We start from the raw sequence: 17,740 nt of genomic DNA on the forward strand, positions 1-17,740 counted from the left end.
GTTGGAAAACCTCAAGAACAAGGGTTTGCAGCATCTGTTGTTCCACTAACAGGTATCACAAGCACTATGCGGAATTCACGTTTACAGAATCAGACCCTAAGGAAATGGCATCTGCTGAAGCCCAGCTTCTCTTGGCTTGTGTCAGAGCTTTATAGCTATTTAAACTCAATTGTTTATATGACAAACAACAGCGTGGCATTACGTAATAGTTATATATAGCCAGCGAGACTCGGGAAGAGACCCATACTAAACACAGGAATCAAAAGCTCTTAACCCATTTTTGGTACCACAAGAATTAATAAAATTATCTGAGTTCAAAATGAATCAAGATAACTGCTGAGTGACTTAGATGCATAATGCAGAATTAAGCAGACCATGCTCATAACTTGGTGTTTAATCTCTCATGTAATATGCTGTTAAATGTGCATAATTAGAAACAAATACATAATACATCTCAGTCTGAGTTGCAGATGTGTTGCCTTCCAGCATGCTTATGGGCTCCTGACTACGGATAATGTGGCTTATATCAAATTTGCCTCTAGCTTGTGACTTGGTGGGATCTTGCCTTTTTAGCTAATTTTACTGTAACAACTGCAGAAGCCTTTCCTGCCTTTTCTCGGAGACTCTGAGGTCTTGCTGTACCTTGTCCAGCAAAAGCGTGCCAGCGTGGGAGGCTGCACGGCTCTCAGCGTCCTCCTCTTCAGTCACAGGGGCAATACAAGCCATGTCTTTACATCCAGACGGAGATTTCAAAGCACCTGGCTAGAAATCCACGTACTTTCTGAGAGGTGCCTACAAAAAGAATATCCGAAGGATAGCGATGCTATCGAATATTAGATGCTAGAGACCCTGAGAGCATCGAGGCAATACAATGATGTCACATCTTCTATATTAGGGAAGGATGGGTGCCACCTTCTGGCAAAGGATTAGTCTGGGGAGCGCTGTGTGTGACCCCACAAGCGTTCCCAGAGTCAGCTCCTGGCTGCCAAGGCTCTGAGCACCCAACAAAACCAAGCCAGACAATGGGAGCTGTGAGCGAAAAGCAGACTTGCTCCAACGTGCAAACCTGTGCCAGCGCTCGCTGGTTCCAGGAGGGCAATGGCCCAAAGGCACGCACCAGCCAGCAGCTTTTGAGTGCACGGCAGGCTATTTGTGACCAGGAAATTCTGCCTCTTGGGCTGAATTTCCATACGTGTTTAATCCCAGTGACTGAGGAAGACGTTGGCAAAGAATATGCCCTGTCGAATGGAGGCAAATAAAGCACTTTTCTGCAAACGGAGCCTAACATTTATTTTGGGTGTGCGATGGAGTCTGAATTCATGTGATAGAGTAATCCTGTCGATGAGGTCATGTGTTCCTCTGAAGGGGCTTCTTTGTACCCCGGGTTAGTTAGCAACGCTTTTTCTGTTATCAAGCATCTGATTAAACTCACAAAAGACGGGTCTTTAAAAAACAGTCTCAGGCAGAATTGAGAAGTGAATAAATAAATTGTTGGGTTTTTTTTTCTTTTCATTTTATCCAACAGGAAAAGGCGAAAGAAATAAGACAGGAAAAGGGCACAAGAAAGGGATTAATTGTTCTCAGATGACAGAACAAAGGTCTTAAACTATTTTCAAATATTCTACAGAGCCCAGCCCTGTGGCAGATACGAGTTATACACACCCACGCGGCCAGTTTCACCTGCAGGGTCACAGTGCACTATCCAAATAGCACAAGCCTCCTTGAAGCCATCCTGTGCCCCTCACTGCTGTAGACACAGCGCCTGCCTTCTGCCATAGTGAAATCCTTTACCCAAACACTGGACTTTTGTTCCGTTATGGGGGAACTAAAATGTGCCCCAATTTTTATGTGGCTTGAAGAAAGACTTAGCCCTTTGGATGAAAATATTTTTCATCCCGCAGCTCAGACAACTTTTATAACACTTTGTAGTATCCCTTACCACGTGGCAGGAACACCAGCTCAGCTCTGACAGCCAGGAAAAAGCAAGTTATAACTAAATCATTACTAATTTCCCTTGCAGAACACACTCACAAAGTCAGGTTAGATTGTGAAGTCAAAGAAGAGTGAAACTGGAGTTGTTTTGACTGATTTATCTGTAAGCACTCAGAGATGCTTATAAATGGTAAGATATCTGCCGTTAAATATCTGTACTTATTAGAATTACAGTATTTCAGTTTATTTATTTTGTGGCATCAGTGATACCCTATATTAGAAATAAAAAATTAACTCAATTCCTATCCTTCTGCATTATTCATTATTCTGCATTATTTCATTCAGTATTTCCCTGTCCTCCCAACTGAACGTCAGAAAAACCAAACAGATGCGTAAATGTTGGCTCTATAAAAAGAGTACTATAAAAGAACTGTGAGCAAGTGATGATAAAGCAACAGGTACAATTGCTTGAAAGTTTGTTCACAACATATTTTGCCAGTGAAAGGTGACATTTTTTCATTTAATTCTGAAAACTCAGCAAGAAGAAAACTAAAATATAGTCAGCAGCATTTCAGGAGTTCCCTTTCTCAAAAAAAAAATTCCATCCTACCCTGAAAAACCTTTCTGAGGAAATCTTTGAAACCAGCAATTTTTCTGCTATAGCTTGTTTTAAACAAAATGGCCTTTTTGAAAGAATAACGACCTCAATCATTTCTTCAACCTCCTTTTTCTAATAAAACACAGAGTAGCCTCAATTACTAAGTAAAAAGCATCACGAAGGTGAAACTACAGTGCTCATGCTCTCCTTCACCCCAGGACAGGAGGAGAAAGGGAATTAATCTTATGCTGATTTACACCTCAAAGTGCAGAGATGTGCCCACTGGAAGGTAAGACACGTCAGTACATTTTAAAACATCATTAGACATCAAACTGAATTTTCACATAGCAAAATACTTCAAAAATAGTGGTCCAAGAGCCAAATAGCTTTTTATTGATGGCTGACTCATTGTCCAATTACCTTCCTGTTTCTTACCGTCTTTGAGGACACCGATTCTTCTGTTTGCAAGGCAAGTTCTGCTTATTATACAAAAAAGTATCATAACTACATATAACAATAACACTTCCCCCGCACCCCCCAGCATGTTTGGCTGGAAACCGTCTTGGCTCAAGATGTGAAGCAAACAGCTTGACAGACTGGGAAAAGAGAAGAAAGAAGAGCTGGGGAGGGGGAGCAGCGGAGAGAGATACTAAGATTTCTCAGTTTTCTAATTTGCTTGTAGTGTCCTGGTGCATTAGCCAACCCCACCTTCTCTTTTCCTACAAAGCATGTTAGACCAGCTGGTGAATTTGACCTCTGGCACTCCAGCGATTCACAGCAGCTAAAAATATGTCTCTGTACTACTTTTTTTAAAAATACAGTTTTTGTTTGAGGCAAAATAAGGATAAGATCATGTAAAAAGGATGCCACTGAATGAGTTCAAGGGAATAATGCAAGCTGCAGTACGCTGACTCAAGTAACGTCTCACATGGTTTATGGTACTGCTTTTTTCTGCCTCAGAGGTACAAAGTCCAGCAAATTAAAATGCTGCATCTATTAAAAAAAGCCCTGCACAGGGTTTGGGGGTTTTTATTGTTTACAAATTAGGTTTATTCCCATTATTACGTGAAGAGAATTATCTCTGAATGCTGAGCTGAAAAAGCCAAACACATGTTCATTTGGACTAATTCATTTTTTTAAATATATTTCAGCTGGCATTTACAACAGTGCCTTGCATGTTGCTGCGATTTGGGTCCTGCTACTCAGGCAGCGTAAGAAGAGGAGCGAGTATCTTCCAGATTTGTCCTGCAGGGAAATGTGGAAGACAACGGCCGGCAAGGGAGCACACAGCTCACTTCTGCTCTACCCGAGAGCCTTGGTTTGTGGTGCTGTGGGGATGGATCTTTATGGAGAGTAGAGACTCTCCTTTATGAAAACCGGGAATACAATCTCCCAGATGGACTTACTGGGGAGTCTACTGCTGACTGATGCGAAAATCAAAATGGAAATAAAGTTTGAGATGAACTGATATATAGTTTCAAAAGCTTATATAGCCAAAGAATATGTCCATCTGGGAGTTACAGTTCAATGGAATGGTGAGGCAGAGACTGCTGCCTTAGAGTATCATTGCAAAGTGAGAAAGGAACAGGTCTCCTACTGAATGGATTCCCCAGGCCCAGAAAAAACTATATCAACAGTTGAGACAAAAGCTTCCCAACCAAGGGTCTGCCATCTCTGAGTCTTCTGAACCGTAACGAGCAAAATGAAGCTAAATAGAGCAGGCTCGTTAGGGCTGGACGTGTGGAGTTCCCACAGAAACGTGCTCTCGGGAGAGACTCCAGAAAGTGCTCGCAACCTTGGGATTAATAGTGTGGCCTTGTGGTTAGAACTGAGGACTGAAACTCAGGCATCCTGCACTGGAATTATTTTATAAATCATCTGGTGTGTCTCAGTTTATCCACTGGTAAAACCACACAGGGGGAACGTACATCTCAGTGAATTAAGTAGCACAAGGACCTCACAAGAAAGGTACTGTCAAATCCTCATTTCCATAATTAAACATCTTCCTGAAGAGTGCTATAAAATTGCCAGAACATACATAACTAAAAAGCGAAGAACTGGAGTGTTATCCCCGGCAACATAAGGGAGAAAAGAATCACAGATAGGGAAATGTCTTTTGCACTGAAGAATGTCTGACCACAGATGGGTAGCAAATATGCAGATAATTACATGACCACTTGAAATTCTAGGGTAGCAACAGAAAATTGAAGACTTATTCTGAAGCCATAAGCCATAGGATGTGCCAAGAATCCATGGAAATAAATGATAAGGTTAACAAAACCCACAGAGAAACACACCGAAAAATCTGAGAAAAATCTGCAACCGAGACAAAATACATAGATCCAGCTAATTATCTTATATCTACAGAATGCCCTTTCATCTATAACAGTCTCCAGACATTTTATGAAATCAGGGGAATCATTCATACACACATGTATGCACAATGTTCCTCCACAATGAGCTGTACCCACCGTTGTGTAGCAACATCTTCTGCTGTTACACAACTGAAGGGATTCGCGCTTTCAGACCGGAAGTAAAGGAGAATACTAACATCCAGCTCAAACCACAGGATTTCTGTACGAGCCACAAGAAACAAACTAGTTATTTTATGGGGCAGATTATTCAAATGTGTTACATATAAACTAAACAAGAGAAACAGAATTAGAAGAGGTAACTTCAGGAGAAGCAGCACCAACCCCATCTGGTCTAGCTCCCAGTGACTGAGATGAGGCACAAGTTAACAGGGAATTCAGGCTGTCCTTGGAGCTTGTTTTTTGTTAAGAGCTCGGACACTTGCACATCAATTTCTGGAAATGGGAACTCAGAAAAGAGAAACAAAACAAGCAGGTCAGTGGGGTGCTTTTGAGCTGCATTCAGACTCATGGCAGGGTGCACAGCAATCAGCCAAGTAGAGCAATTTGCTACAAACTTGAGAGGGGAAAAAAAAAAAAAGAACAGAAAAGACAGGACTACGCGTCTGCTAAATACTTTTTTTCCTCCCATTTGCAAAGCAATCTCTGTTCTTACTATAGCTTTACAGAGCTGGAAGAAAAAAGGCACTAGCAGATACAGCCTAGACAAAAACTGGATTAGAAACAGCAGGACACATCAGTGATGTGAACAGCAAAGACAATGGATTCAGAAAAACTGTCACTGTTCTAAAAACAGAAGCAGAACTGCAGAAACGCGTCAACTCAGAAGAACTCCATGGAAAGCAGAAGGGATGTAATGACACCTTCTTTTTGCTTAGCTTCCCACTGAAATCCCCATTTGCATTTACAGCACAGAAGTGAGTTTTAGCCACTAGTCTCTGAGGACGTGTGCTGCAGAACTCTGTACTGTTAAACGTGGAATGGAACCAGGTCCATAGCAGAGCTGCCACAGACCAGCTAGATCAGTGCCTTTTCCAATATAAAAAAACCCTTTCACAGAAAAAGCAACTTTTGCTGATAATCTCACAGCAGAAATCACTATTGCCTCCTAAGTATGTACTGTACCTTTTAATAAATCCTTTCCTAATAGCAAAAGCATTCACTTGGTCTCTTGGCTTTTTCCTCTTCATAGCAAAGACACAGAGCTGGAAAAGATCTATGGTTTTCTAAACTTGTCTTTGGAAAGTTTCTTTGCCAAGTTACACTTTGTCAGGAGCTCATTATTTTTCTGGGTAGACACTCGAGACTTCACATTGAATTATTTCGAGGGCTTTGCTGATGCAGTTTCAAACTATGAGGTTTGTGTGCTTTTTTGCATGAATCACGGCAACTTACGCTCATTCCACATACAAAGCTCTGCTTCATTTACAGACCCTTCTCCACAGTGTTTCTTTCAAAACCACCTATAGGTTTTCCAAAGCCCATTTCACAGAGTCCTAGATGGTTTTGTGATGAGATGGGAAGAGCAGAAGTTCAGGACTTCTGCATTTTCTTCCCACTCCTTTCACACTGAGTAGAGTTTCTGAGAACAAAGCAGCAGCCAATTCTGGAGATAAGAGCTTGGACAGTCTCATTTGTCTCTAAAATTCACAACTGAGGTATCAACCATCAGCTTTTCTGCAGATAACGAGAGGTAAAAACCAAATCATCAATACTCTTGATAAATATAATATGAATAGGTGAATAAATAGGTGGTGTGCTATAAAAAGCAGATGGCAGATTAATAAATTTACCAAAAATATTGCTGAAAACTATGCAGTAGAAAATGGGATCTTTGCATTTAAAGGAACCATGAACCGTTGACATATTAAACAAATACTCACGTGGTGTACAAGGGAATAGGCTAAGCACACTGAGACAACATTGCTTTGTAAAGCATCTCTGATGAAGCTGTTTTCTAAATTTCTTCTGGAGGCCCGAAGGAAGAGGTTAGACAAAGTTCTACCCAGTTCACCCAGCATCACGCTTTTCCATATTTAAAGTGAATTTAGCTGAAAGAATGTCAGGTACAGAGGCAAGTGCTGTGGAATTCTTCCGGTTTAATGACTTTGCTGTAACTAAGAGCACAAACAATTTACGTGTATATCGGTCTGGAATAACAAAAAGCGTTTAACTAGTATGAATTGCTACAGATTATACTTTTGGAATTCATTGTGGTTATTTGCATGCAGTTTGTAATTTTACTTTGATTTAACCATATACTTATTCAAGCGCAGAAAACGACATCTCTAAAAACGTCTCAGAACTCAGTCATAAAAGCCTGTAATACTCTTGGCAACCAGAAATATTATTACTTGCCTCCTGTCATTAGCTGACTTTGTTCATCATCTTAAAAGAAGCTGGGGAAATATATAGGTAACCCCTTTTCCAGGCAATTCTTTACTTTTAAAGCAATTATTAGTTTACTTGGGCGGCTCTTCCTCCCCGCCGGAGCTCCTCTGTCCTTGGTACTGGCAGCTCAGACGCGCAGGAATGTGCACATTTTTCTAACTCGCGAGACCACAGGAGGAGTTCCTTGAAATCAGAGTTCCAGTAATCGCCCCCAGGCTAGAGAGCTGCTTGGCCTAGTTCTGTCAGACGTGGTAGCATCAAGAATTTGCATCTTTGGCAAGCTAGGGTAGGGTAGCAAACACTTGGTACAACAACATATATGACGAAGAGTGAAGATGGAGTGAAACCAACCATGGCTTGGCAAGACAAAAAAAAAAAAAAAATATAAATTCGCTTCACAAAATATGAAACAAACTGAATGCAAGGCATTTGGAAAATAGAGGAGACTGTTGCTAAAAAGTTCGGTCTGAGGATGTTTCTCAGTGCTCTGATGTAAAGCAGAAGCACTTATGTAATGTAACGGAAAATACAGCCATATACACAGCCCTGAGCAAGTGATTAGTTGCAATGGTGACTGAACTCGGACAAAAATCTGCGCTGCTGCTTCAAATGTCAGCAAATTGGGCACTGTTACGCTAATGGGAGACTTGAGAGACCTCCACCAACAATGCCCTGACCTCGTTCTCTTAGCCCACAGTGACTTGAGACCTGCCTGTGCTAAAGTCTTAGCTGACAGCAATTTGAGACGTGGAATAAAAGAAGGGATGTGGAACTCAATTATCCAGCAACAGATCGCCAGTGAAATCAATGCAATTGTGTCACATGAGAATTTGGCTGGCAGCCTCTGAAGTCTGCATAGGAGAAAACCATCCCCTCAGAAATGCAAGCCAAAGTGAAGCGGACAAGGCATAATGCGGACAATGAAGTGCCACTCCACGCATGAAAAATGCTCGGTGGATTCTAATTTCCTCTCTGTCAGGCTGGTTTTATCCTCATGTTACTCCATGAGCAGTACTCCTGACCTACATGAGCACAAACCAAATCAGATCAGGCCAAGGCACCCTCTGCAAAAAGAAAATTCTCTACTATGTAATTAAGACAATGTCAATCACGTATACTATAGGCATATTCAGCAGCCCATATCAAAGTGAAAAAATAATTGCTCATGTTAGCAGAAAAAGCCCTCTCCCCAGGTGAAACCACTAAAGTTAGACACCACAGACTCAAATTTTATTTACACTAAGGCCCCCTTTTTGTCAGCATAGTAGGGCATATTAATAGGATATTAGGATTCGGGATTATAGGATATATAAAAGGCATATTTCTATTTACAGGAATTACACTTTTTTTACATCAAGTGTGAGTTTTATGCATATATATACAGACACAAACATAGTTTAACGGTTCCTGCACATGTTCTGAGCAACAAAAATAGTACAAAAGAGAGTCAGGTCACAACCTGGAAAGCACTGTATTAGTTCAGGATCAGACTTCACCCATTTGAATAGTGCCAGTGGGACCATTAGTAATGTGGAAATGTAATCACGCACAAATCTAGAGGGATGCCAACCAAACCAAATGAACTCTGTCCAAAATGACCTTCCTCAGCACTGACATGGCATTACTATGTCAGAAGCACGGGGCTTCTGAGAACACAGATGGGGCAGGGACACTGAGTTCCCAAAGGTGCAAGAGCCTGGGCACCACGTCCAGTGATGGGGAAAGCATGGCCGGGCACACAGGGTTGGCTGGTAGTAAGCCATATTTCCTTGCTTCTGCCAGCAACCCCGTCATATCCCAGTGTACTACTACTAAGGCAAATAAACAGTGTATGAAATAACAGCCTGAGAATGACAAATAAAATACAAATAATGTTAATGCATTTGAGAATGGTGCTCTCTGTAGGCTCTGCATTCTTTCCATCAAACCCGGATCTGCAGCATTTGTAGTGCTGGATCACTGTGACTGACTTGCTAACCTGTAAAGTGTATAAGTCCACATCATAATTAACGCTTGGCAGTGGAAATATAAATTCCCTGGCTTGTAGATGGTATATCCTCCTATAAACACTCCACTTGGCCACCAAACTGGAAAAATAGATAGGACATTCATAAGGAGTGCTCACCATGGGAAATGCCAGCATTTTTCCTGGAAACTATTTACATTGCCAAAATATTTCAATAAGAAAAATGATCTGAGACCTTTCCCTTAATACGCATCCTGTTCTCATTTGACTTGTAGTCTACAGTGTGCAGCATTCATTGAGTCAGACTTGAATTACTGTAGTACAAGCAAAGCAGAAGGGAAGTACAAGCCACAAGTAAAGGAAAAATATGTGTTACACTGTGTCTCACTAAGAGGAATGGATTGCCTACACATCACAAGCTACCTTTATATCTTTCTTGGCATAGCCCTTTGTCACATAGCACAGAGAAACTATTTAGGAGGATTCAGCATATCCGAAAGAGGCTGGCTTTCCAAAAGAACCAGTAAAAACAAAGAACCAGTGCACAGTGGGCACTGAGCTCCTTTTGAAAGTCTAACAAACTGACTTCTGACAAAATGAGATCATGCCAGGCCAAGAAGGAAGATAACCACAAAGGTCTTGTACTGAGGTGTACAAGACATACTGAAAGCAAACCTTTCCTGTCCAAATAAAGGCTTTTCATCAAACCAAAGAGGCAGAAAACCACAGTCACAAGAGTGTTCAGCTCACAGTTGGCTCTCTCACCTGCTAGCCCTGCATCCTGTCTTTGACACAAGCCCAAAACTAATTGACAAAAATCTGCCTGTTTCCAGTCCTTTTAATTTCTTGGGAATGAAAAGTGAACTCCTTTCTTGGAAATAAATCTTTTTTTAAAAATCTTTTTCCAGCATGAGTTTCTTAATGGTGGAAATAACTGTTTAGCCAGTTCTGATGGGCACACAGGGAAACAATTTCACAGTTTAATTTTCAAGTATACTTCGAAGAAGATATTTACATCTGTTTTAGCTTTGTGCTGCCAGAATGGTGTAAAAGAGCATAAATTTAAAGAAGAATCAAAACAGTTTAGATTAATATTATGGTTAATATCCTGATCCAGTAAGAAAATTAGCATTTGTAATTTTAGGTTTATGAGCTTATGTTCCGGTGCATGTCGGGATAAAGCACAGACTTTCGTTGACTCAAGTACTTAGTTGAAGCAAAATCATTACACTGGAATTTCACCAGGCACCCAGTTTCAGACTCCTTTGGGTATCTTGGCCAATATCTACACACATATAGTCAATGCTACAGCCTGGCATGGGGAAGAGGCAGACTACTACAAGAGACCTCTGTTGTGCCTATGATTCAAGCAACTGGTTTCAAAATCTGTATTAAAGATTCTGTTCTACCGCCCTGTAATTTCTACTCAATTACTAAAAAGAATATGTTTTCTAAGCATGAAACAATATCATTTTTGTCAAGAATTTGGAAACCGAGCACTTATATGAATTGAAGAAAGCTTCCTTTCTCTTCCCTGTGCGGTTCTGGTTATGGGGAAAGAGCTTTCTGTGTGAGTAATCTTTCTAAGTAGGAAGCAGAGCTCCCCTATTGCTAGGGAAGAATGGACCTCCAGTAGGCTAATATGTGATGGATGACTGAATGCAAACTTGGCAACGTTGTTCTCCGCTACCCAAAGAATACAAAATGCCACAGGCTGTTCGTACACAGGGACTCTCTAGTTGGAAGTTCTGAAAACTTGGCAACATCCCCCCTTAGTTTAATTGAAACTACAGTAGCGACAATTAAGGATGGGAATTTGGAGAAATTTCATGCAACAAGATCAACTCAGGATATATTTATCTTTGTTGACTGACTCATGCATAAGCCAAACAAAAACATAAACGGAAAATTATTCTCATTGACTCCACAACCTGAGCAGCAAAATCTCACATTTGTTTATGAGGGGTACTTTATGGGATACAATGTACGTTAACTTGTATACTTTAAAGTCTACACTGAAGCCATAGGGCTGTTTGTTGTTGTTTTGTCAGTGACAGGATATGCAATATATAGGAGAGAGAGAGAGAAATGATGCATATAGAAATCCAGTGAAATATTACATTAAGACCACGTCTAGTTAATAAGGGCACGTATATCATTCCAGTGAAATGTTAAAAAGAGACACGAAGTAATTCAACTTTGTCCTGTTAGTAGAAGGATCCCTATTATATTCCCTCTTTCAATGCCTGAACACTTTCTGCTGGATCAAGAGACATCTCTTGTCAGGCAGAATCCCACTCTGACGACTCCTCCCCAGTCTGCCCATTCCGCACAGTTTAGTTACATCATACATTGAAAGATTTGACTAGCTGGAAGAATGCCCGGGTTTTAACTTTTCCCACATGTGGAAGGCATTTACCTTCAGCTCAGATTGGACAGAGGGTCGAATGCATGAGTGGACAGTAAGCACTGAGTTAGGGGAAGTTTCACACTTGTATGAACCCCAGAGCTCGATGGAAACTGAGACGGCTCAAGATTGTCTCTCGGGGTCGTTCATTTTCCTTCTTTCCGGTAGTCCCATTCCTCAAAGAACTGCCTTCTTCCTTCTCTTTTCTCTTCACTACACAAAGAACTTTTCTGAACAGCTAATAATAGCAACTATAAGTAATTTGTGGCAGAGAGCATCACTTATTATGTCTATTCACTCTTTCTAATACAAGGAGGCTATAAAATGCTGTAACAATAGTAGCAACATCATCAACTTCTAATAAACTCCTACACAAAACCAATAGAAGGCATGGACAGCAAGTCCACTTTGATATCAGGCAGTTTAATGAATTAAATTACGTCTTATAAAATCATAAGTGATCTGTACACATCCCTTATTTTTCAACTCTTGAGCTCAAGTTATGATGTTTCCTGTCCAGAACTTAGTAGTTACTAGTCCTACAATTGCTTGCGCTATTTTTGCATATTTCTGAGCCTGGGTGATGACAAAATATTTACTCATTAACTTAATTCACTCTGCTGTCTTCCTCAATTTCCTACTTTGGTAACAATGATTTTTCTGCAATATTACAACAGCAACTACCTTAAAACTACTGTGGGTAGCTATTATTACATTTTACAGTAGTTTCAGACTTCTGTAGTTTATAATCACTGGTTTTGATAACAGATCAGTCTTTGAGATGGGTTTGCTATATTCACACCAGAAGTTAAGTCTAAGAAAGTGCACGTTGGTAAATCAGAGCATAATTTTAAAGCCCATTATCTCAAACTGCCACAATTTGAAAACAAAAGCTTTTTTATTCTTGGAAAGCTGAGATTTCTAACTTTCCAGTGGTATAAATCATCCATTTCTAAGCCTAGAACTTTATGAGACACTGGACCTTAAAACTGTCAATGGCCCTTCAGCTTAGCAGGCTGTGATGGCACACGTCCAACGACGAACATAGCAAGTCACAGGCTTCAAATTAGAGTAATTTTTAACCACTCTGAATTTCTCATGTTTCGATATATGTCACACTGGTAGGACAGGCAAATATGTAGCTGATAATGAAGCAGACACCACCCTCTGCATTTACACTTCCTTCCAAGTGCAATATTCAACCTTGACAGATACCAGGGCTCACCAACGGAAACCGTCAACTGAGTGAACACTGTTTCTCCCTTACAGATTTGCCAATAAGGGACATCCATTTAGACCAGACAACTATTATACAATCCAGTACATTTCATTGCCATTTAGCACCACTCAAACCTCTGAACACACCCTACAAAGCCAAATGAACAGATGAACTGTTGTGTTGTATGAGGATAATGGCAGAGAACTGCACAAGCAGGTCTAGTATTTCAAATGGTTTTACCAGAGGAGATGAAAGGGTTAAAGCTCCGGCTCCAAAGCAACATCCCTGTTTCAAATGCTCACTTGCTTCTCAGTTCTGCTTCACTCTTGAGAAGGATGAAAAAGTCCCGAGAAGCACAGACTCTGTCATCTAAACTCATTTTCTTATCAAAAAGTGAAACAATACTCAAGAACAAACTTTGACAGTCTCTTTACAGCAAGTCAGAACATCTCCATACATGAATAATCTTTGGCTTTTTTTAGATATTTTATAAAAAGCAGTAATATGAAATATAAGGCATCTGATCTGAACTTCAAACACCTTTAGAAATGCTGTTCTAGCAACATGATAGTTAACTGAATACTGATAAGTGATCCAGTCTTAAGTAGCTGGGATAAAATGAAAAAAAAAAAACCAAAAAAAAAACCCCAAGAATAGATTTCCATTAACAAAAAGTCTCCAGCTAACACAGTTAGTCATAATTTTTAGCCTGAGTTTAAGGATATTCCCAGTAAGTTCTATCATCCTTAAGCAACATTATTTCCATGGGAGAATTGGATCTGGTCAGTTCCCTTTTCGTATGCCTATCACCACATTATGTACCTGGATGAGATTTCCTCAGCAGAACATCAGCTTTCTCTCCAAATGAGACATGAGATTCTAATCTGCAGGCTGTACACTTTTCAGCAGATCTTTTGGCTCTTCTGCAGCTTTGGAAACACTGATAAAGTAACTGTAGTTATAGGATTAAGGACTGGAACTTGCAAAGAATTTTCCCTGGGCTGAAAGAAGCCAGATGATAAAATTAATGAGCAAAAAATATGGGAAACGAATAGCGATTTGCTGAGGATAGTGACTGTGATAGGGTCAGTGACAGTGGGGGCAAGCAGTGCCCCATACAGCATCCCTCTCACTCGGCCCTTGTTCAGCTGCTAACTGCCCAGCTCAGTTCGGCCGCGCATCCTCTCCTGAGCAGAGGTGTGGAGATGGAGCAGCTGCAAAGGGGATGCACTAGGAACACCCTGGTAACTCCTCCAAGGACTTTCAAAATTCACAGCCAGGAAAGGTGAACTGGAGAACCGGTTCTCTTCTTTTGGCTAAATAATTTTATTGGAGCAAACATTTGCTCACGAGTTCCCAAGAGCAGTACAAAAAAACCCAAAAGACACCATAACACTCTTCTGCAAGTCTTCCTAGAATTCAAAGGAATTCTAGCCTCCACTGTCCAGCTCATTCTTGGACTACAACACCCCTAAGATTTCACAGCATTAAAAAGCAAATGCACAACCCCAGCATAATAAAAAAAAAAAAACCCACACATAACGTTAATCAGAAAGCATATAATATAAATTCCCATTATTTAATATGATTTAAAAAAAAATGGGAGAAAAAACCCGAACACAACAGCTTGACAATAACGCTTTTACCCAGTCCATAGAATCAGATGCACTTCATTTGTTTCTATTTTTTCATGAAGAAAAATTTGATAAATACATTTATTATGCTTTTTAATTTTATACTGTCTGTACTGTGCAAGAGGACACATCACTGTCATTTCAATATAAGCATATCTTTCTCCTGCATAGTACGATACAAACTTTTCAGAAGTTTAGAATAACTGCCAAAAACTCTCCTACTCTCCCAACTCTCCTAGTAGCCAGAGAGCAAATCAGGCAGGGAAAACTCTACAAAGGTGATGTGCCGCAAGGTTTTGAGTAAGTGGGCTTAACTCCTAAATGAAGCTAAGTGCGCTCGTGTTCCCCCAGCCTGCTTCTCTATTTTAAGCCAATTTGAGCCTAAATGGTAAGCGCAAACACAGTCATGCAGAAAATCTCAGTGCACAAGGGAGCAAATCGTTCAGACACACTGTAAAACAAGTGTCTCCATTTTTCCATGATGATGGAGAATTTCACCCTCCCACTCCCCAGAACCCACCCATTTCAGTACTGGTAATAAGATACCAGTTGAATCTTCCTTTGTCTTTTGCCCCCCACTGCAGGCTACTGTTACCATACTTTTAAAAGAAACTGGAACCCAGAGGGGGCGGGGAGAAAGGTGACAAAGGCTTCAGTGCAAATAAGTGTGCAGACAGCAAATTAAAAAAGAAAAGGGCCTGACTCTTCTCAAGTCATACACAATAGTATAGGAATAGGAGTTACATGGGAGGCTTAAGAACTGCAAGTGGATTTAGTCTGATACACGAGGTGAGCATGGGGGACACGTTTATATTGCTTCAGTAGCCAAGAGGAAATCCCAAATCTGATTTTCTACCCTTCCTATCAATTAGGTTTCTGTCTATATTTCTGTACATGTCCAGCACTCAACTAACTCATCCTTCATTCATTCCTTTTATCAGATTGATGTCATTGAGATATTCCTTACATTATTATTACACTGGACAATAAAGACAAACTAAAGACAGGCATGCTCCAATTCAAAAGTATTCCCTAGTAAGATCCCTGACGATTCCAGACTGATAGTCGAAACTATGGGGGTCATGCCAGAACACCGTGTCACTGCAAACTTGTGTGGGAGAAGAGCTCCTGATTTTTTAATTCAGGAAGGAAGCAGACTTACCTTACAGACTCTGACAGAGATTAGATCCCACTGTGAGCAGTCTCCATGAAATAAATATGATGTTAAAGTCAGCTATCAGCTTCTGACTTTGTTGCCGTCCTGTCAAAACTCAGAGAAGTTGCGTTGTCTGGTTTTGCGTGTGAGTGTGTGAAAGACAGAAGCGTTTGACAGTAAGGCAAACTGGTCAGATCAGCCAGATTCTGCTGGGTTTATATAGCTGAGCTGCAAATCCTGATCCTTGGCTCATTCCACTGTAATAGGACGCCTGAAGGCATTTTTTTCAGTTTTGCTTTAAAGGAACAGCCTCTCTCTTTGGCTTAGCTTCTGAAAGACACACACACACACACTCACATACACACACTGTCATACACAGGCACACGCACAAAAAAAGAATTTGCATGCAATTTATGGCTAAAGAAGGAAACCCCTGAACCATTAAAAAAGAAAGTCAGCTCAGGGCAAATGACTCAGAAAGCAGAATATTTTCCTTACAGCATCAGCAGAGTTCATTATCAGGATTTTTAATCCCCTCACCCCCATTATTTTAACATTGCGAAAGAGTAGCAAACTTAAATAAAATCAGAGGAATAACAGGCAGGATTGCAATTCCAGAAAATCCTACAGAACTTAATGGGTCTAATGTGCATCTGGCATAAATTGACCCCACTCCACTGGAATCAACTAAAAAATTCAAATTTACACAAGCTGAGGACCTGGCAAATCCCCAATATTTTCAAGCTGGTGATCTCCTTTGTGTCCTTTTGCACTCCTTCTGCTCTCTCAAGAGCCGCAGGGAGAAGAGTGGGGAAATCAAGAGAAAAGTCCAGTGAGCAGAGTCCTAGCCTGATTCTTTATTAAAAGAAATTTAAAAAAAAAAAAAAATAAAAGAAAGAGAGATAAAAGCTTAGAGAGAATGACACAGGAGGGATCCCCTTTCTTCTCAGATCTGATAAAAAGAGATTATGTGGCTCTGTGTGTGTGTGTGTGTAAAGATAATGCAGCCACTTTTGCGAGGCTTATGGTTTCTCAGTCATTCCATTCTCTCTGCTTCCCATCCCGGAGCTATCAGTAACACACAGCGCGCTCATCTGGGACCTTTCCAGGGGTGTTTGCTATCCCTGACTACCCTTGAACCTCAGGCTTGTGGCAAAAAGTAAAGATCACAGTTAAAGGATTACTAAAAATCTGCCTCTCCCTTGCCCCCCAACTCCCCAAGCCCACTGCTGGTTTGGCTTTTGTTTGGGTTTCTTTTTTTTTTTTTTTTTTTGGGGGGGGGGGGGGGGCCGGGTGGGGGGTAAGGGAGGGGTGAAGGCACAGGGAGAGAGAGGAAGATTAATCTTTAACTTTCAGGTCTATCTTCCAGCATAAAGGATGAAATCACTCTTCTGTGTGATGATTTAGAAAGCAAGGACTTATCCAAACACCTCAAGACAATGAAAACACAAAACACTACTCACTGATTTCAAGAGGCTCCAGGACAGCCCAGCACGAAAGTAGTGGGATCCTACTCAGGAGCAAGGAAACTCATAAGGATACAAATTGATTGCCTAAGCCTTTCTGATCATGTTTCTTTCTGAATGTATCTCCTCCCAGCTGGCCTTTCCCAGGCTCTGTGGACTCACATATCACCTTCAGGATTTTTTCCTTTTTGCTGCTTCACAAGCACAGCGCTGCCAGGAAGATTTGGCCCATCCTACACATTTAGGAAAGGATGGGAGAATTCATGACCCTGGCATTCTGAATCACCATTTCAGAACCATTATTTTTGGAGACCATAAAAAGTAGAGTTCTTTTGCTCACTGAACTACTTCAAATTTTCTTCGCTGTGGCTTTCATACATAACATTCACCCGATGTCTGTATTCTCTTATGTCTAATAATATCGCTGAGCTCACGGCAAGCTCCCTTCCTCGGCACGTGGCACAAATTTCAGTCATTTCCAAATGGATGCTGATGAAAAAAAAAGCAAAAAAACCCAAACAAACCCCCTCAAAAAAACCTCATGGTTTTTACAAATTATTTTTCCAACACATGCCGCTTGTCCAACAAATTCCAGAAAA

The 17,740-nt window shown here is 40.7% G+C and overlaps 1 protein-coding gene across 3 annotated transcripts in view; it reads right to left on the bottom strand.

Annotated features, from left to right (window-relative positions):
- The window catches only part of LOC134523660 (tenascin), a 75,209-nt gene extending 59,334 nt beyond the window's left edge, over positions 1-15,875 (bottom strand). For 2 of the 3 annotated variants that reach the window (XM_063352826.1, XM_063352825.1), the window contains exon 1: positions 15,682-15,874. The gene's annotated coding sequence lies outside the window, so the exon portion shown is untranslated. Of the gene's footprint in view, positions 1-15,681 lie in introns of all 3 variants that reach the window. The other variant, XM_063352827.1, reaches the window with a different exon arrangement.
- Between the last annotated feature and the right edge of the window lie 1,865 nt (positions 15,876-17,740).

Source organism: Chroicocephalus ridibundus, chromosome 15, assembly GCF_963924245.1.
Source record: "Chroicocephalus ridibundus chromosome 15, bChrRid1.1, whole genome shotgun sequence".
Classification (NCBI taxonomy): Eukaryota; Metazoa; Chordata; class Aves; order Charadriiformes; family Laridae; genus Chroicocephalus; species Chroicocephalus ridibundus.